This window comes from Rhineura floridana, chromosome 8 (genome assembly GCF_030035675.1).
Source record: "Rhineura floridana isolate rRhiFlo1 chromosome 8, rRhiFlo1.hap2, whole genome shotgun sequence".
NCBI lineage: Eukaryota > Metazoa > Chordata > Lepidosauria > Squamata > Rhineuridae > Rhineura > Rhineura floridana.
In genome coordinates, this window is record NC_084487.1 from 20,086,803 (window position 1) to 20,107,683 (window position 20,881).

Consider the following 20,881-nt stretch of genomic DNA (forward strand, 5'->3'; position numbering starts at 1 on the left):
CTGACACTGCCGTGAATCATGGAGTGAGAGCTTCATCCTCTCAGGAAACCCAACACAGGCAGTGCCACCTTAAATAGGCTCACCCACCACACCTCCCTTCCTCATTGTTGTGTTAGCATGCTAGCCAGACTGATGGTCAATGGCAATCGTTGTTTGAGCACTTTGTACTGTTTTTTAATTTCAGGGCTGAATACAACAGGGTTGACTACATATTTTCTACAACTGTTATGAGTGGGTCTCTGAAAGGCGGATCCATCAATCATATAAACAAACAAGCAAATAATGAAAGCTAAAAGGGACAGAAAAAGAGAGAGAGGGGATGGGCAAGTTTGGGCAAGTGCAGGGTTGTCAACTTTTTTTTACCAGTCCATGCTCCTTTGTCTTAAACAGCAGTTTCGTCTGCCTATGTAAGCAGGAGATAGTGCTTCTCTCTCTCTCTCTCTCTGCTGGCATGATAAGGGTGGCCATGTGTCCTACTTTACAGCACACAGCCTTCTTTCAAAGGCATTCTCTGTTTGAATGGCAATCTGACCCAAGCCCAGTTTTAAGATAAAGATACTCAAAGAATGTAGAGAGAGGTGGGTGTGGGCTTGAAGTTGCCCATAAACAGCACTTGGACAACAGAGTGAGTAGGCATATAGGGATGGGTGAGAAATTCAGTTTGCACTTAAAGGCAAATTTATCAGATTTGCACTTCTCAAAACAGTATGAGAACTGAAACACAGCCATACTTTGAAATTCACACTTACCCAAATTTTGCAATTCTCTGACCAACCCACGTTTACAAAAATGCATATATTAGGGGGAAGTGAGTATATTAGTGAAAATAACATACAAAAATGCATTATAGTAGGAGAAATGCCTTGCAAAAATGTGTACATTACTCAAAATTGCATACAAAAATGTGCGTATTAGGGGAAATTCGCAGTAAAATGCTGAAGAATTTTCAGAGGTTTTTTTTAATAAAAAATTGCAAATTGCTGCAGAAATGTGGAAAACCAAATTTAAGATTAGAAAAATGAGAACCTGAAAGAACTGAAATTGACAGATATTTCCATCCCTATACACTACCCTGAACATGCTCGATCTTGTCTGATCTCGGAAGCTAAGCAGGGTCAGGCCTGGTCAGTACTTGGATGGGAGACCGCCAGGGAATACCGGGTGCCATAGGCTTAGAAGAAGGCAATGGTAAAAACCACCTATGAATAACAACAAAGCACACAGATCATCTGGCCACAGTGTTCCATGCTAAGATGAGATGGTATTATGCTTCTATTTAGACCAGGGATAGGGAATCTCAGACCTGGTGCTGAATGCTGCCCTCCAGGACTCTCTAAGCTGACCCTCCACCACATTCACTTCCTAGACCCTCCTCTTCTTCTCAGGCCACACCCACCCAGCTTTATCCTGTTCTTGAGTATTTTGCCTGGCTTAGAATGTGTCCTTAAACTTCGATCATGCTTCTAGCTTGCCTGGATGGAAGACGAAGAGAGAGAGAGAGCTGAATTTGTGCAGTAACTAGCCTACTGTGCAACAGTAAAATTAACAATCATGGCTCTGTCCACCACTGGCAAGTGGCCCCTCGAAGGTTGCCCCAAAGGGAATATGGCCCTCTGTCTGGAAAAGGTTCTTCACCCCCTGAGTTAAATCATGGTCAATATTTTTTAACTTGTATCAATACATACAAATGAGCATATGCAAATGTTATGCAAATTCACCCCCTCTTTTTTGTCCTCTTGCATTTCCTCTTTTTTGGGGTGGGTGGGCAATGCATAAGGGGCTACCTTATGCTATATAGCTTTTCCTGCTGATTTCTGCCGATCAAGCCTCTGCAGAAGCTTGAAATATGCGAGGCCTCTTTGCCCTGCCCCCGCCCCCAGCCTGGTGAATTGATGACAGCAATCAAGACAGGAGCAGAAGAGGCTTTGAATTTAGCTTTTGCCTAATGGCAAGATAAAAAAATAGCTGCTGCTAGAGACCCAGTAAGAGTTTTAACTTCATCTAGGCACTAAAATAAATACACGTACAGGTTCTGCCCACGTGTCCTTCCCCATCACACCAAGCTAACAGATGGAGTTCTTTTAACCTTGGCATTTCAGCCAGCAGAACATCTGTAAATGGAACTGCCTCTCTGGACATGAAATGTTAATAAAGGAAGTGCAGCAGAGTGTACATTTTGGCAATTGGTGGTGCCAGCAAAAAGCCAGCAAAAACGAAACAGAGCGTCGCGGAGGGCATGCCACTGATCTTTGGTGCCACCTACTGGCCAATCTGCTCCAAAACCTAGATGGAGGAAATGTTACTTGAGGATTCAATACATTCAGGAGCTCCATGCTTTAAAATCTTAGTCTGTCTAATCCTAAAGCATTGGGTGGGCTAGGAATGTTTTGATTTTTTAAAAATGTGGTGTAGAAGGCTCACTAGGCCCATCCTGTCCTGCTTCCCCTTGGGCTTCAGACAGAGAGGGAGGGAGATTAAAACACCAACCACCCTCCTTTCTCCCAACTCTCCCCTGCCCTCAACACACAAAGAGTATCCACACATACATTCAGTGGGTGTATCCTCTGGTTACCTGTGTACACAAATATCCAGTAGGTAGAAGATGCCCATTGGAACTGGAAGGGCAGAAGACAGAGAGATCAATAGTGGGTGGAGCCAGAGCCAATGACTCGCAGAGCCAGAGCCAATGAGAGGCAGAGCCAGCTAATTCTAGCTTTGCTCCCATCCTCCTCCCTGCTGAGTTCTACAAGGCTAACAATGAAACTGAGGAAAAAGTGACAGGCAGTGTCACCCTCTGAATGGGTTGTAAGGAAGAAGGCAAGCCATGGGGGCAGGCTGAAGTTGGTGGGGCAGTGCCCCATTTGCCCTAATGGACCAGCCCCCACTGCAAATATTTAAGCTGTACATCACACACTCATTAACATGCAAAGTTCAATGAGTGTATAGTCTGCGCACCTGTGCACAGAGTAGTTGAGCTGCGCTTGAGTGTATACTCTTTCACACAAACACTTTCATATGTGTAGACATAGTGTGTATCTGTGTTCATTGTAATGTGTGAACAAGCCTACTCTGTCAGGGCCCATCCATACCTAACCGCAAAATCAACAGTTTCCATATTTGGTTGGTGGCTTCGAGATCCATACATGTCCTGTTTGTGGTCGGATTATTGTGAAAACACGATTATCAAGCATCCATACATGTGGGCTTTTTGTTGGTCTAAATTTCCTTAGCATTGACTGCTCCCCTATGTCCACCCCTTTCCCGTGATTGGTCCATAACGGTCGTTTGCTTTTCGTGCGCTCTTTCGGAAGAAAGCAAAACCATTTTTTAAAAAAATTCCCAGGTTTGTGGATGTGCTATTGGGTAGGAAGGAGACAGGGGGTTGGCGTATGATGGAGGGATACCCACGGACCACCTATTTCAGGAAAGTCTGCAGCATTGCGTCCAAGTCCACGGGTGTTAATGTGACTTATTATCGGTTTAGGACAGCATATCATTTTTTTGGTGGTATTTCTAATGCAGATTTGTGAACGCGAAAATCCATACTAGCTTGCAATGTCATATGGACGACAGTGAATTAATGAGGACACAAAACAATAATATTGCAGATTATACAGTCGCGTGGATGATCTCTCTCTCTCTCTCTCTCTCTCTCTCTCTCTCTCCTGTGTAAGAAACCCCAGAGTAAGCAGAGAGGATGCTTTGAGCAGAGCTTGGAAGATTTCTTTTACAAGGTAATAAATTACAGTTACAATTACATGGCCGCAAAAAGTAGTACTTACCATTACAATTACAATTGCTCTGAAAGTAACTGATTACTTTGCTTTTCTCAAAAGTAATCACTACAATTATATTTCAGTTACTTTTTTAAAAAACGGCTACAAGTTGCTGGCCTTGGCTGCTGCACATCTAAGTAGCCTAAAACAACATTAAAAATAAACACACACATATAGAGGTAGTAGAATAATTATTTTTATCCATAAAATAGCAATGGTGGTCTCTCCGTTGGTAAAGGATGTGGGGAGGGAGGCAGAGGATGTTACTCAGATCTTTGCATATCAAACCAAGTGCAATTGCCCCCACTTAGCCAGCCAGCATAATCTCTCTTACTTAACCCCTCCCAGACCCTGCCCTGCCACCAACTAGGGACACTCACCCAAGCAAACATTTTCCCAAGATGCAAAAAAGTTAAAATACTGCAAATGCAGCACAGTAGCCAGACAGGGTGGTGGAGGCCACTTTGTGTGCCAAGTGCAAACACAGTATTCACACACACAACACACACACACACACACACAACATTGTCATTTTTCACCTCCACAGTTCTTTATCTCCATTCTGCTACTGCCTCCTTCTCCTCTATCCATGTTCTTGCCCTCCGGCTCCTTTCCCCCCCCCCACTCCATTCTTCACCAGCACCATCCATTTTTCTAAACAATTGTTTTCTCCACTCCACCCCATCTCACTCTCTACCTCCTCCCTCGTCGCCTCCTACCCACCCACGGAGCATGAGGGAAGAGCGATGCTGCACAGAAGCTCAATTTGAGGCACATGATTTTCATCCACAAATCAGAGGAGCAGAAGACTTCCCCTGCTCCCCCCAAGTAATGCCCAAAAGTAATGCTGTAAACATTACAATTACTCCACAAAAGTAATAAAATTACTCCTAGTTCTATTACAATCAAAACTTAAAGGAATTACCCACTCATTCCTCAAAAAAGTAATGAATTACAAGTACTTCCAAGTTCTGGCTTTGAGGAGTGTGGAATTTCACAAGACCCTGACAAACACAGAGAGAGCTCTGACCTCTTAGGTGAGTGACTTCCTCAGTTCCTGTGACATCCAGGAAGAAGACCCATTAATTAGGCACACAATATGAAGCTGGAGTAAGAGCAGAGAAGAGAAACAGGATTTAAAAAGGTGAATGCTCACACTATTGAGGGTTTTTCACTGGGGTTTTGGGGGGGAGGTGGGAGGGATTATTTCTGTGCTCCAAAAACAGCACCTCCCAGGTATTGATGTTTAGCCAAGTGTATCATAGAGGTAAGGATGGAGAGAAATTGAATTCAGTTCATATTTAAACCCAAATCTGCCAAATTTACACTTTCTGAAACAACGTGAGAATGAAAACACAGCCATCCTTCAAAATTTGCACTTACCCAAATTTTGCAACGCAGCTCTCCAACCAATGTTTGTGAAAATGCATATTAGGGAAAGTGCATAAAACCCACCATATTAGTGAAAATAACATACAAAATGTTTGCAAAAATGCATGATATTAGGAGAAATTGCTTGCAAGAATATATATCTGCATACAAAATGTGCTTATTAGGAGGAATTTGCACTAAAATCCTGAATAATTTTCATGAGGTTTCTTAAAAAAAACACTCACCAATTGGTGCAGAACTGAGTTTCAGACTGGAAAAATGAGAAATCAGGAGAATTGAAAATGACAGATCCTTCCATCCCTAAAGACAATTTAAAACCAGTCATTGTAAATGTCACTTGCATGATGCTGGTCACATCTCCACACCTCCTTATAGCCTAACATGAGCAGAAGGTTGGTTTGAAGGCACCTAATCGAGCAACCTTGGTGATGTTAATACACACAAAAAAATATTTATTTATTTATTACATTTATACACCGCCCCGTAGCTGAAGCTCTCTGGGCGGTTTACAGCAATAATAAAAATGCATTATTTTAGGATAAATTACTTGCAAAAATGTGTATGTTAGTCAAAACTGCACACAAAAATGTGTTTATTAGGAGAAATTTGCTGAAGAAATGTAGAGAATTGAATTTAAGATTGGAAAAAATTTGGGATCCTGCTGGGAGGAAGGGCGGGATATAAATCAAATAATAAATTAAATAAATAAATAAATAATGGGAAACTGAAGGAACCAAAATTAGCAGATTGTTTGATCCGTACATTGAGGGTGTGTCTGTGTTTACTTCCATATTCAAGCCATTTAAAGCAGGGGTGTGGAACATTTTTTTCAGTCTGAGAGCCACATTTCCTTGTGTGGAACCTTCAAGGGGCTACTTCTTAGTGACAATGTGCCTCTTATCTTTTCACATTAGGCAACATTCACCCTTGCACAGTAAGCTGCATACCAAGTCTGAGTTCTCTGGGAGGAAGGTCTGTCTGTTAAACCACCTGGGCAACTGTAGCTCTGTGAAGGGAATAGGGGTCTCCTAACAACTCTCAGCACCCTTCACAAATTATCCTTCGCATGATTTGTTGGAGGGAAGCCATGACTGTATAAAGTGGAATAATAGTGGAATAAATGGATGGTGTGGGTGTGGCCTAAGAGATTTCTATACCTCCCTTCAGTAGAAATGGTTACAAGGTGGTTTACAAAAAACAAGACAATATAAAATCATCTCATAATAAAAAGCATTAAAATAATTATCATAAATTACATGAAGAGCATAATTAAAAACACCCTAAAATGACTTAACCCATCAGCCACTAAAAAGCTAGGGGTTTTACTCAGTGTCTGAAAGACACACCTTAATTGGGAGGTCATTCCACAGATGCAGAGCCACCACCAAAAAGGCTCTTCCTTGGATCCCCTCACTACATACCTTATTCAACACAGGAACCACCAGGAGACCCCTTCCACTGATCTGAATACATGGGCAGGTTGATGCAGGAAAAGGTATTCTCCCAAATATATATAAGGCAACTAAGTTAAAGCTTATTTGGATTTTCACCAAGAGAGGCAACTAAGTTAAAGCTAATTTGGATTTTCACCAACCCTGTCTCTCTGTGCCAGCAAATGTTTACAATTTCTTTTTAATTATCATTTCCTTGCATTATGTCATGTAAAAATAGTTTACAGTGTACTTTTCGCATAAATGACTTTAATGAGGCGATTAGCTTGGAATAAACAAAGTAATATACAGTCCTGCAACCTGTCGAGAGATCTGCAGACTGATAGCAAACAAATTTTGCTAGACTGAAATGTGCGTATGTGTGTGTGGAATCTGAGCATGTATTCAAGCCAATATTTCCTTCACGCATACATAAATAAAGAGAGAATTCAATGACCTTATACAATAAGGAATTTCATTATTAAAGGCCATTAGATACTAAGATTTCAAGATGTCATAGCCAAAGACCAGAATCCTATTTTAACTGCTATTTTTAACTTTGTAATGATTCCTTATTCTTTGAGCGGGGCCATAGCTCAATGGTAAAGGATATACTTTGCATGCAGAACATCTTAAATTGACTCATTTGTATCTCCAGGCAGCACATGATGGGGAAAATGCTCTGCTTAAGACCCTAAAGATCTGCTATCAGCGAGAGTAGACAATTCTCAGCTAGTTGAAACAGTAGTTGACTCAACATAAGGCAGATATGTGTGTTTGTTACTGCTTGATCAATCACCTAATGGAGCCTTCCCAAACCTGGTGCTCTCCAGATGTTGTTGGACTCCAGCATCCATCAACCCCAGTTAGCATGGCCAATGGTCAGGGGTGATGGGTGAATGGTACTCCAGCAACATCTGGAGGGCACAAGACTTAGCTAGGGAGGCTATTCTACCAGTGGGGTGTGTTGTTTAAGAAGGCCATCTCTTACGTGTCCACCCATGAAACCTCAGACAATGGAAGAGCAGGGCCTGTGATGTTGTTCTCCCTGTGACAGGTAGGTCCCTATGGCAGAAGGAAATCCTTTTGCTTCCAAGCCTTTAAGGGCTTTAAATGCAGGAAACAGCACTTTGGACTCAGCCTGCAGTGAAGATCAAATACAGAGCTGGCGCCAGGCATTAATGGGCCCTTGGACACCAGCCTGCCCCATGCCCACAGTGCCCACCGACCCACCCCTCCTACCTCTCCCGTCATCTCATGTGAATACCATGTACGTAGTGTAGCATGCATGTGTGCCATCAACCAAGGTGGCAGCAGGGGCATCAACCCCTTAGGGAAGTCCCCACTGCCATCTTGGTTGATGGCAGGCATACGCGCACAGTATTCACAGCAATGGGAGAAGTAGGTGGGGTGTGCATGTGGTCTTATTGAGGTCCGCATGGTCTGTATGGGGGGCATGCCTGGGAGCTCCCTCTCTGCGATCTGCAACAGGGTCGGGAGTCAACACTGCCACAGATCGCCAAACAGGAGTTCTACCCACCCACCCTAAGGAGGGGCCCTTTAGAGGCCTCTCTGGGCTGCAAGGGCCCTTGGCCAGGGCCTGACTTGGCCTCCGTCTGGTCCCGGCCCTGATCAGATGATGTGGCAAGTCAGTGCTGTATCTGACTGGCTCTAGTTAATATCCTGTCAGCCTCATTTTGAACCAGCCTCATTTTGAACAGCAGCCCCATGTAAGGTGTAGTGCAGTAGTCTCACCGGGATATTACTATGGCATGAATGACTGTTTCCAGTCACTGATTTTAACCATCAATGGCTGCATAGCATTTGTTTTATTGTATATCAGGGTTGGGAAACTGTTTGAAGCCTGGGGGCCACATGACACTCGGGGCAACCTTCCACATGCCAGGGGTAGGCAGGGCCAGAAGAGAAAGTGAGTGTAGCAACAAATGCAGACTTTAGCTTTGAATAATAGGCTAGGTTCTGCACACATTCATGTACTTCCCTCTATTCTTCATCTAGGCAAGCAAATGGCATGACCAGAGCTCAAGGACACTTTTGAGCAAGACAGAAACACTCAAGGAGGGCACAGAGCAGGGCCAGTGAGGGGGTTGACCTGGGCAGAGCCCGGAGGGCCAGATAGAGAGGCTTGGAAGGCCACATTTGGCCCCCTGGGCTTAAGGCTCCCAACCCCTGCTGCATATCAAATTATGATTTTTGTTATGACCAATGATCTGAACAAATAAATTCTATTGAATTTTGTATATACCGGGGTGGGGAACCTTTTTCAGCCTGAGGGCCACATTTTCTTCTGGGCAACCTTCTGAGGGCCACATGCAAGTGGTGGGCAGGGCCAGGGGCAACAGTGGGTGGAGCAATGAATGTAAAAGCTCTGTACAGCAGGTTAGCCTCTACACACACTCAAACACACTCTCTGTCCTTCATCCAGACATTATCAGAGTTCAAGGACACAGGCCAGCCAGGCAAAAGCCCATGAGACACAAAGCAGGGCCAGTGGGGGTGTGGCCCGGGGATAGGGGTGTGGCCTGATGAGGTTCCGAAGGCCGAATCGAGAGGCCTGGGGGCCACATATGGCCCCGAGACCAAGGTCCCCCATGCCTGTTATATACTCAACTGCAACTGGAGTGATATGGTGGAGAGCTATTCTAATGTTTCCAGACAAATGGAGGGGCTACCTGATAAATCTTGGCTAAATCTGTATTCTTGACATTGCGAGAGTCACATCTTAAGGAAGACGCTGTGCTTTGACAATGGCAGTCTTAGTTAAAAGTCACACCGTCTTTTGGTGTAGCACCTCTCTTGGATGCTAATTCCTTAAAATTTCCTCTGGAGGGCACTATTACCATAACTATACAATTAGCTGAAACAGGATATAATAAAGAAAATGCTCAGTTTTCAAACTTGGCAGCTGGCAGAGTATCTTTATCGGAAGAACCCCACAAGCATGGGTGCCGTTTCCCTGTTTCCTTGGCTGCACATGAAGAAATTATAACCAGGTGGGACTTGTGAGATGGAATGTAAACAAGCTGTTATACAAATGTGTGGTGAGCTATTCCCCCCCTTCTCATTTTAAATATGCAACACTGTATGTGCCCTCATCCTTGTTATCAGATATAAAAGATGTAGTAACAAATACCTTTGGAATTTGCAGCTCCAAAAATTCCTGTCCACTGGTCACTGTATGTAGGGATGGAGGAGAAATTTGACTTGCTTTGCATTTTAATGAAAAACTACCTAATTTGCACTTTCCAAAATAATATGTGAACTGAAGCACAGCTAGCCTTCAAAATTTGAATTGTACAATGCAATGCTCCAGCTGACAAATACCCAGAAAGATGCATATTGTTAGGGGGATATGTGCATGAAATGCATATATTAGTGAAAACTGCTTTCAAAAATGCATTGTGTTAGAGAGAACTGCATAGCAAATATGTGTACATTAGGCAAAATTGCATACAAAAGTGTGACTAGCTCACAGAAGTGCAGTAGCTCCGTGGTAGGGCATCTGCAGATTGTCCCAGGTTCAATCTCCGGCAACTCCAAGTAGGGCTGGGAGAGACTTCTGCCTGAAACTTGGAGAGCTGCTGCCAGTCAGTGTAGACAATACTGAGCTAGATGGACCAATGATCTGATTTGGTATAAGACATCTTCCTCTGTCCCTATATTCCTAAATGTGCTCTAAAATACTGACTTTTAAAAAATAATAATCACAAACTGATTTAGAAATCTGATGAATTGAATATGAGTGGGAAAGTGAGAAACAGAGAGGAATCAAAGTTGACATTTTTTGCCATCTCTTCCATACCTGTTTGCTCTCTGCTTGGCTCTACAAAAGCCTGGACGGGCAATCTAGGACCTAAGAATGGGATAGTTTAAAGCAGTGTAATTCTACTTTAAACAGTCATGGCTGTGACCAAAGAATCCTTTGTAGTTTGTAAAGCGTGCTGAGAGTTGTCAGGAAAATCATATTCTTCCCCTCGCACAGCTACAATTCTCACAGTGGTTTAACAATCAGTCCATCTTCCCAGGGAATTCTGGGAACTGTAACTTTGTAATTTAATGAGTCCCTGGTCTTTAGTTTCTGCAAAGAAGAAAGCATGCCTAAGTGCAGGGGTGTAGTCGTCTGGGGTCTCAGGGGGTCTTACTTTTTTGGAAACCAGGTCCTAGAAGGGTCCTTATGTCTCCAGAATCCTGTGAGCCAATCAGCATGAAAGGTGAGCTTGTTAGCTGCTGAGAAGAGTCTTCCAATATGCTTCCTAGTCATTTCCTGCTGACTGGAGCCAGTCAGAGTGAAAGGAGGTGAGGCAGCCACCCAGAAGACTCTTCTCTGTAGCTAACACTCTCCCCTTTCATGCTGATTGGCTCCTAGGGATGTATGTTGTTGTGGGAGAAGGCATTAACAAGATTCTCATTTTCAACTCGGCAGCAAAAAAGGGGGAAGGGGCATGGCTGTGACTAACATAAAGGGACCCGGCACTTCTGAATTGGCCACAACACTACTGCCTAAGGTCTTTGCAAAGTTTTCAATTTGCCTTTTGAGGGGGAGTGGAATTCTTTAACATTTTCCACACTTATTTGCAGAAAATAATTTCTAGGCACTACCTGATCTCAAGTGATCCCAGCACAAGCAAGATGCATCCTGGTTGTTGGGGGAAAAGGAAGGACAAACTATGGAGATTCCAACTACTAGGAAAAGAGGCAGCAGCAGGAAAATGCACTAAAAGAGAGGGGAAAACAGCCACTCTTGAGGACCCCAGGATTCCTATTGCCTGGTGTCTAAGCAACTCACTTATCATTCACAGCTCTGACTTCACTTAATACTGACAGGCAGGAGCAGCTGGACTGGATCATTTCAGAGAAATCACTTAAAAGGGTACCTGAATATTTTGATCCATAACTTTCTTTTTAGGAGGGCTAGAGCATTATGCAGTGTCACCCAGGTGACACCGAAGGCCCTCGCAGACACCATGGCATCCTGAGGTGATGCGTTGGCAACCCCTGATTTATCTCATTTTGGAAATTCTTCTGCAGCACATTAATACTATTAAGATACTTTGCATTTTAGCCATTCATTCTTGACAAAGTCTTCAGAAGAGGTCACTGATACTTGCTGTGAATTTTGTTTCCAAACTTACGTGCAGCCTGATCCTATGCATGTTGTCTACTCAGAAGTAAACCCCACTGAATTCAACGGGAATTATTATGATTATTATTTTTGCCTTCCATACACACATGTCTCGCGATGCACAGAATACAGTAAAAACAACTAACAAAATTATAAAACAGCAGATAATTTTTAAAACCACGCAAAATGGACACCCATGGCAGACACCATCCAGTCAGTTTCCCACCGGAAAGTGCAGATAGTGAGTGCATGATGCCTTATATCAAAGGGAACCATGTTCCACAGAATAGGGGCAGCCACACTGAAAGCCCTGCTCTGAGTTACTATAGAGCAGGCTTCTGATATCTTTGGAACTTCAAGGAGAAGCTCTCCTGCAGAACGCAGTGACCTGTGGGGAATAGAAAGGGTAAGGTGGTGTCTCCAGTAACCTTATCCCAATGCAAGTGTACATAAGATTGTAGGTGAAGTTTGAAATGGTGCCCCTGGTCGAGCGATGGAGGAGAAATTCAGTTCAATTCACATTTAAAGCCAAATTTATTAAATTTGCACTTTCCAAAACAATATGAGAACTGAAACACAAACATCCTTTGAAATTCACACTTATCCAAATTTTGCTATGCCATTTTCCAACCAAGCAATGTTTACAAAAATGCATGCATTGGGGGAGAGTGTACACAAAATGAATATATTGGTGAAAATAAAATACAAAAATGCATTCTGTTAGGAGAAATTCACACTAAAATACTGGAGAATTTTCATGAGGATTTAAAAAAAATAGCAAAGCACTGCAGAAATGTGGAGAACCAAATTTAAGATTAGAAAAATGAAAAACTGAGAGAACCAAAACTGATAGATCATTTCATTCCTACCTTGGTCCAATACACCCCTCCCCCTGTTGAAAGTTCTTAGCATTTGGGAATGTTAGAAATATTATGGTAGAACCAGACCATGAGGCACAAGGTACCTGGGAGTACATTATGCCAGCATCCAAACATCAGCATCTTCCTACATCAGCATCTTCTTTGTCGAACCGATTGGGAGCAGTGACCACAGTGCTATTAAATTAAACATACATGTAACTGGCCAATTGCCAAGAAAATGCAACACGGTCACATTTGACTTCAAAAGAGGAAACTTCACAAAAATGAGGGGATTGGTAAAAAGAAAGCTGAAAAACAAAGTCCAGAGGGTCACATCACTCGAAAATGCTTGGAAGTTGTTTAAAAACACTATATTAGAAGCTCAACTGGAGTGCATACCGCAGATCAGAAAAGGTACCGCCAGGGCCAAGAAGATGCCAGCATGGTTAACGAGCAAAGTCAAGGAAGCTCTTAGAGGCAAAAAGTCTTCCTTCAGAAAATGGAAGTCTTGTCCGAATGAAGAAAATAAAAAGGAACACAAACTCTGGCAAAAGAAATGCAAGAAGACAATAAGGGATATTTTTATTATTATTATTTTTTGCTGGGGTCCCTTGGGTTGCCTGTGATATCAGTACAAAAATGGCCGCCAACTGGGAAAACGCTACTTGCTGGAGCTCCTAAACCTGAAGAAGGATTTATCAAATTATCTGCTGTTGTTCTATTTGGCTTTTCTTGGCTTTGGGACTCTTGCTAAAGACTCCTGCAAAAGATTCTACAAAGATATATTGCCTTAGTCTGCTAGCTGTGCCCTGTTCCCTCTTTATTTGGCTTATCTATCTCTGCTATATTGGATTACAAAGAACACTGTTTAACTTCCAGCTTCCAGTTTTCACTCCTTTCACTCCTTATCTGACATGGTTCTTACCAGGAAAATGCACAGGGATCAAGGAATCCAGCAGGAGAATGATTTAGAAGACACGGACGTTCGAAAGGGTGAGAAACAACTTAAAATTACTCACTTTTTTCGTTTAGAGGGTAAGGAGACGAAAACATTACGTCCTCTATTTCCGACAGTTGATTCAAAATTAAAGGAGACACCTCCTGTCCTTGATTGTAATTCCATCTTACCTTCCTCTCCAACGGACGGAGTATTAAACTGGTCTTTGGATTCTAAGGTTTTTCATCTGCTGCAAGAGCCTGCTTTACTCGTGACTCCAAATCTGGCGGTGGAGTTGGTTCAAGCAGAGTTTCTTTCTTCGCATGGGACGGGGCTGACTCGAGCTGGGTCCACCCCTATACATGAGGCAGAGCCAGTTCGGACTTTAGACTCTTTAGAGGTTCTGAATTCTTATAATCCAATACTTTCTCCTATTTTTAGTAAATTGTCAACTAGCCCAGCTAATGAAGGTTTTAGACAAGTTCAGCCCCTCTCTGATCAAGCTGAGCCCCACTTTGATCAACCCTTCTTACTCTCGCAATTGACTACACTTTCAGAGCAATTGCTGGCTATTAAAAATTTTATTTCAGTGTCTAATAATCTTCTAAGAACTCTCACTGAAGAATTTTTGAAGGCATTGCCTTCTGTTAAACCGGTTTCTTCTACTAAAGATTCACCATCTGCTGTTATATCTTCTGTTCCCAAACAGAGGATAAGCCAAAATCAGAGACAGAAAAAGAAACCTCTCAGGAATACAAAAAACATAAGAAAACCTAAAAACATAACAAATTACAAGTTACCCAGGGGCAAAAAGATGGATTTCCGGAAGCTTTTTAAATTACTGGAGGATCTGTTATCTACTCAACAGTCTAAGAGGAGCTCTGATCAGCCACCTTCGTTGCATGACTCTCCTAAGGTTTCTTCTGTTAAGCAATTACCTCCTGCGCGAGATCAGGTTTCTGTAATTGTATCTCCTACGCCTCCTGTGTCTTTAGACAGGCGGATAGCATCTCCGACTAAGTTTATACAAAATAATACAGACCTCTGGGCTTTACGACTTAGTCGAAATATGGTAATGCTATCTCATGTTCCATATCCTAGTAGCAATGTACAATATTTAAACTGGAAAATTTATATTTTGAAAGTTCTTCAGTCTCTGAATGTAGGCCCAATTAAATTTAGTGATATATTTAAAACCGAAATTCTGACTAAAAGTTTCACTGGCATGTCGATGCAGCTGACTTTCAAATCCTGTGAGTTGGTGACTATGCTCTTATCTAAGAGATCTCTCTTTTTTAGATCGGGTATTTATGTACATAGATATTTTGTTAACTTAGAGAGTCCTCGCCCTCTATGTGTAAAATGTCCCTATGCTTATCTGAGAGCTCAATGTCAGCCATCCACTATTGGGGAATTACCTCAGGAGGATGACATCTCCACCCATTTTGTCACTTCTAAGGGTTTGAGAGATGCTCATAACAATGATTTTACTGTGCTAGATGACTACAGTGCCTCTGCTAGTTCCCTCTCTAGGACTATTCCATCCCATCTACCATCTACAATTTCCAGTCAGAAAAAATTAGAAAATAAATCATTTATATTGTCTGGTGATGGAACCGAGGAACTATTGGCTAATTTCTCTAGTTTCTCGGATTGTGTCCAGCAAGACATCATTAATGATCTGCACAAACTTCTTGGAACTTTACAGGCCAAGAAATCCTTATATTCTATGGAAGATTCTGATTTAGGCCTTTCTTTTAAAGCTCACTCAGGCTTGATTACTTCTAGACATACACTGTCTTTGGAAGCCTTAGTTCATCAACAAGAACCTAACTTGCCTTGACCTCACACAATCCAATCAGGTCTGTTATCATGTCCATCATTATCAATGGGTCGTCCTTGCCGCCCCGCCGCTGCTGTGGCCTGTGCTTCCCGGGTGGTCTGTGCCTTCTCCCCGCCACCGCCATTTGCGGCCTGCGTTTCCTGCCGTGGTCTACGCCTCTTCTGTCGCCGCTGCGGCTTGTGTCGTCCTTGCCGCTGTTGCGGTGCCCTCGCTGCGGCTTGTGCCTTCTTGCCGCTGCTGTGGTCCGTGTTGTTTCTGTTGCCTGCCGCTGCCACTGCGGCCGGCGCCTCCCGTTGTGGCTGGTGCTTTTTCATTGATGCTGCTGCGGCCTGCGCTCTCCGCTGTGGCCTGTGCATCTCTGCCGCCGCCGCCGCTTGGTTGCCTCCGAGGGTGGCATTCTTTTGGCGGTTCTGGGGGCGCTTTTTATCCGGGCGAGGGAGTGGCTGGCGGCGGGTATGGTGCGACGCTGCCTGCTGTGCTGTCGGCGTTTTTGGCCGTAGTGGACAGAAGGGACAGGCCGTGGCATCAGCGATTTGGCCGATGTGCTCTCCATTGGCCATGACAGAGAAACAAGACTCGAGAAGGGGGACGAGATCAAGGCATTTTGGCTGCTCTGGCCACGACAGGAAGCAAGAAGAAGAGGTCCATCGACTGCAGGCGAACCAATCCAACTCCACTTCGGACCAAGAGAACACAGGCAATTTTTATATTTTATTGGGGTGGGGGGCCTGCCTGATCGGCAGACAGGGAGGGAGACATGTGTAGACCAGAGGGGAGTGTTGTGGGAGGTGTGGGGAGCCATGACATTATAAGGCTAGGCGGCAGATCCTGGAGGGGTGTGGGTGGCAGGCCATGCCAGTTTAGGGGAACAAGGGATAGATGCATTATACCCATCCCCTGTTCTGGGCCTGTCCACAACCAGAAGATAACTTGGGGATGTAAGACTCCATCCAACCTTCGACTGCTGTTGTACAACGCCAGGTCTGTAGTTCAGAAAACATCGCTCATCCACGATCTTATCCTGGATGAGAATGCAGACCTGGTGTGTATTACGGAGACCTGGCTGGATGAGGCCTCAGCTCCCATACTTGAGGCCATGTGCCCAGCCTGTTTCCAATACGCACAGCAGCCGAGGATTGGTAGGCGGGGAGGGGGAGTGGCAGTCATCTATTGGGAGTCCTTGGTTTTCACCAGACCTCCTCTCCACGAGACCAAGTTTGTTGATTGTATGTACTGGAGGTTGGGACCAAAGGGCAGTTTAGGGATTCTGCTTGTGTACCGCCCACCCCGCTGCACGGCAGACTCCCTGACCAAGGTGCTCAAGGTGGTCTCGGGTGTGCGGCTGCTCTCCCCCAACCTATTGGTTTTGGGGGACTTCAACGTGCACGCTGAGACCACTCTCACGGGAGCCCCTCGGGATTTCATTGAAACCATGACTTCTTGGGAACTGCACCTAAGTAATACAGGCCCCACCCATGTAGCCAGTCATACTATTGACCTTGTGTTTGTCTCGGGAGGGGAGGGAAGTGTTCTGAAAATGGGGGCTGTTTCTTCTAACCCCGTGTCATGGTCAGATCACTATCTGGTGAATATGGACCTCTCAATGCCACATACCCTCCGCAGGGGACAAGGACCGATTAGGATGGTCCGCCCCAGACGCCTGATGGAGCATAAGGGATTCCTGAAGGTGCTGGGTGATTTGGAGCTCACTGAAGGACGCCCGGTCGAGACCCTGGTGGTGGAATGGAACAGGGAGATCACTAGGGCGATAGACCGGGTGGCTCCGAAACGTCCTCTCCCCCTGAATAGAACTCAGACTGCACCCTGGTATACACCACGGTTGCGGGGTCTGAGACAGGAGGTGAGACGACTAGAACGCCGGTGGTGGAAATCTTGCACTGAAGACGATCGGATACTGGTTAGAGCGGCAATAGCGGCCTACCAGTTGGCAACAAAGGCAGCAAAGAGGCAATTATTTGCTGCCTCTATTGCATTGGCAGAGTGTTGTCCCAGGAGGTTGTTCCAAGTGGTCCAAAGCCTGGTCGGTCCAGCTGCGCAGGAACCCATGGAGCACTCCAAAGCCTCCTGTGACACATTTGCTAAACACTTTGCCGATAAAATTGAGCGCCTGAAGAGCATGATTCCATACGCATTGATTACAGGCAGAGGGCCAGAGTCAGCCAGTTGCATTCCGGTCTGCTGGGATCGGTTTCAGCCTCTTCCCTCTGCGGAAGTGGACGAGGTGCTCTCTACTGTAAAGCCAACCACTTGTTTGCTTGATCCTTGCCCTTCATGGCTCATTATGAGCTGCACAGAGAGACTGGGCGAAGGGATCAAGGCAGTGGTAAATGCGTCCTTGGAAGAGGGTGCAATGCCATCAGCCCTCAAGGAGGAAGTGATAAAGCCCATCTTGAAAAAGTCCTCCTTGGATCCCCAAGAGTTGAGTAACTTCCGCCCAGTCTCTAATTTACCATTCCTGGGCAAGGTGATTGAGCGAGTGGTGGCTAAACAGTTACAGACACACTTGGATGAAGCAGATTACTTGGATCCTTTCCAATCGGGCTTCAGGACTGGACACGGAACTGAAACAGCCTTGGTCGCTCTGGTGGATGATATGAGGAGGGCGTTGGATAGGGGAGAATACACATTCCTCGTCCCCCTGGATCTCTCAGCGGCTTTCGATACCGTTGACCATGGTATCCTTTTAAACTGCCTGGAGGGATTGGGAATAGGGGCCACTGTTTTACGGTGGTTCCGTTCCTATCTCTCCGGTAGGCATCAATGGGTAGCATTGGGGGATGAGGTTTCAGACCCTTGGCCTCTCAATTGTGGAGTGCCACAGGGTTCTATCCTCTCCCCCATGCTATTCAACATCTATGTGAAACCGCTGGGAGCCATCATCAGGATTTTTGGGCTGCAGTGTCACCAATATGCAGATGACACTCAGCTCTATCTCTCATTTAAGTCCTCACCAGAGTTGGTTGTGAATACCTTGTCCAAATGCCTGGAGTCCGTAAGTGAATGGATGGGAGAGAACAGGCTGAAGCTAAACCCCAACAAGACCGAGGTGTTGCTTGTGGGTGATAAGAGAAGGTTGGGAGATTTAGACTTGGTGCTTAATGGGGTGAGTTTACCCCTGAAGGACCAGGTCTGCAGCCTAGGGGTCATTCTTGACTCCCAGCTGTCCATGGAGGCTCAGGTTTCGGCAGTGAGCCGGGCAGCTTGGTACCAATTACACCTGATACAGAGGCTGCGACCCTACCTTCCTGTACATCTGCTCCCACGAGTGATACATGCCCTGGTCTCGTCTCGCTTAGACTACTGTAATGTGCTTTATGTGGGGTTACCCTTGAAAACGGTCCAGAAACTGCAGCTGGTACAGAATGCGGCGGCACGCTTGATAAAGCAGAGCCGTCGCCGGGATCATATCACCCCAGTGTTGGTAGATCTACACTGGTTACCATTTGTTTACTGGGCCCAATTCAAGGTGTTGGTATTGACCTTTAAAACCCTATACGGTTTCGGCCCAGTTTATCTGAAGGAACGCCTCCAGTATCACCAATTATGCCGCCAAAAAAGATCAGCTTCACAAGACCTTCTCTCGGTCCCACTGGTCAAAACAGCTAGGCTGGTGCGGACCAGAGAGAGGGCATTTTCGATTGTGGCCCCCACCCTCTGGAACTCGCTCCCTTTGGACCTTTGACATGCCTCCTCCCTGATGGGTTTTCGCCGAGCCTTAAAGACCTGGCTATTCAGGCAGGCCTATGGGATTTCTGGGGTGGACTAGTTTTTATGGTGTACTAATTGAAGGATGGTTTTAGATGAATTGATGTTATGGTTTGTTGATTGTATATTGATTTATATATTGTATTTTGTATTGCTGTAAGTCACCTAGAGTGTCCGTTAGCTCGGACAGATAGGCGACTAACAAATAAAATTTTATTTATTTTTTTATTTATTTATAATGTCATGGAAATTAGGTTTGGATCCATTGATGACCTTAGAGGGAAAATCTATAGCAATTATATCTGAAAAAGGGAGATATAATTGGAGAAAACCACTTTACCGCTCCAAAACAAAGGCAGCCCAGCGTTGGTTGTTAACCCCTGTTCGTCTATCCCAGCCAAATAGACAGATATATTCAGAAGACAATGCCCCTGGGTTTCTAGTCCTGCTTTTCAATGCCAGGTCGGTGAATGGCAAGACTGCGATCATCCAAGATCTTATCTTGGATGAACATGCCGACCTGACATGTATTACTGAGACTTGGTTGGATGAACCCGGTGGGGTTAACCTCACTGGTCTTTGTCCACCTGGTTTCTCTGTTCAACAGCAGGCGAGACCCGGAGGTCGGGGAGGGGGAGTTGCAATGGTTCACCGTGATTCTATCTCTCTGACCAGATGCCCTCTCCTACAAACTATTGGGTTTGAATGTCTCTATCTAAAATTTGGTGGACGTGATAGAATAGCGATTTTGCTGGTGTACCGCTCTCCCCGCTGCCCATTGGTCTCTTTACCCGGCCTCTCCAGGCTGATTTCGGGGCTGATGTTGGAGTCTCCCAGGCTTTTAGTTCTGGGCGACTTCAACATCCACGCCGAATCTTTTCTTCATGGAGCGGCCTGGGACTTTATGGCTGCTATGACTACCATGGGGCTGTCTTAATTAATTTCAGACCCCACTCATGTTGCAGGGCACACCTTAGATCTTGTTATTTATGTGGGATTGGACGAGAGCGATCTGGGAGTAGATGACCTGTCAATAATACCATTGTCATGGACAGATCATTATCTGATCAGATTTAAACTATCTGTATCTCATGCCCTGCATGGAGAGAAGAGACCTATTAAAATGATCCGTCCCAAGAGATTATTGGAATCTGCCGGTTTTCTATAAGCTCTTGGGGAATTTCCTGTCTTTTGAGTAAATGATTCAGTCGAAGCCCTGGTCGATTTATGGAATAATGCAATGACCAGAGCAGTGAATTCTATCGCTCCCAAGCGCCCTCTTGTGTGTTTCCGAACCAGATCAGCTCCATGGTTTTCCAGTGAGCTGATGATTATGAAGCACACTCGCAGAGGTTTAGAGCGACGCTGGCAGAAAACTCGGAGCTTATCTGATAGACTTTGTGTTAAGGAATTTTCTAAGACCTATGCTGCAGCTAGGCGTACTGCACAATGAACTTTTTTCTCAGTCTCTGTTTCTTCTGCTGACAACCAGCCAGCGGAACTTTATCAGGTGGTCAAAGGTCTGCTTAACCCTGACCATCATGAGCCCTCCGTCGGCCATTCATCTATTCGCTGTCAAGAATTTGCCTGGCACTTTGAGAACAAAGTCGCTCAGATTCGTTCCGCCTTGGATGCCAATATTGTTGCAGTCTCTAGGGATGTACCTTTGGATTCTGTTTGTCTTATTAAGTTGGATTCTTTTCAGCTTGTTCATCTTGAGGATATAGATAAGCTCCTTGGTGAGATGAGATCTACCACCTGTCTGCTTGATCCT

General features: G+C 44.8%; 1 pseudogene; it reads left to right on the plus strand.

Moving 5' to 3' along the window:
* The first annotated feature begins 1,058 nt into the window (after nt 1–1,058).
* On the plus strand, nt 1,059–1,173 carry LOC133363500 (5S ribosomal RNA; annotated as a pseudogene).
* The last annotated feature ends 19,708 nt before the right edge of the window (nt 1,174–20,881 follow it).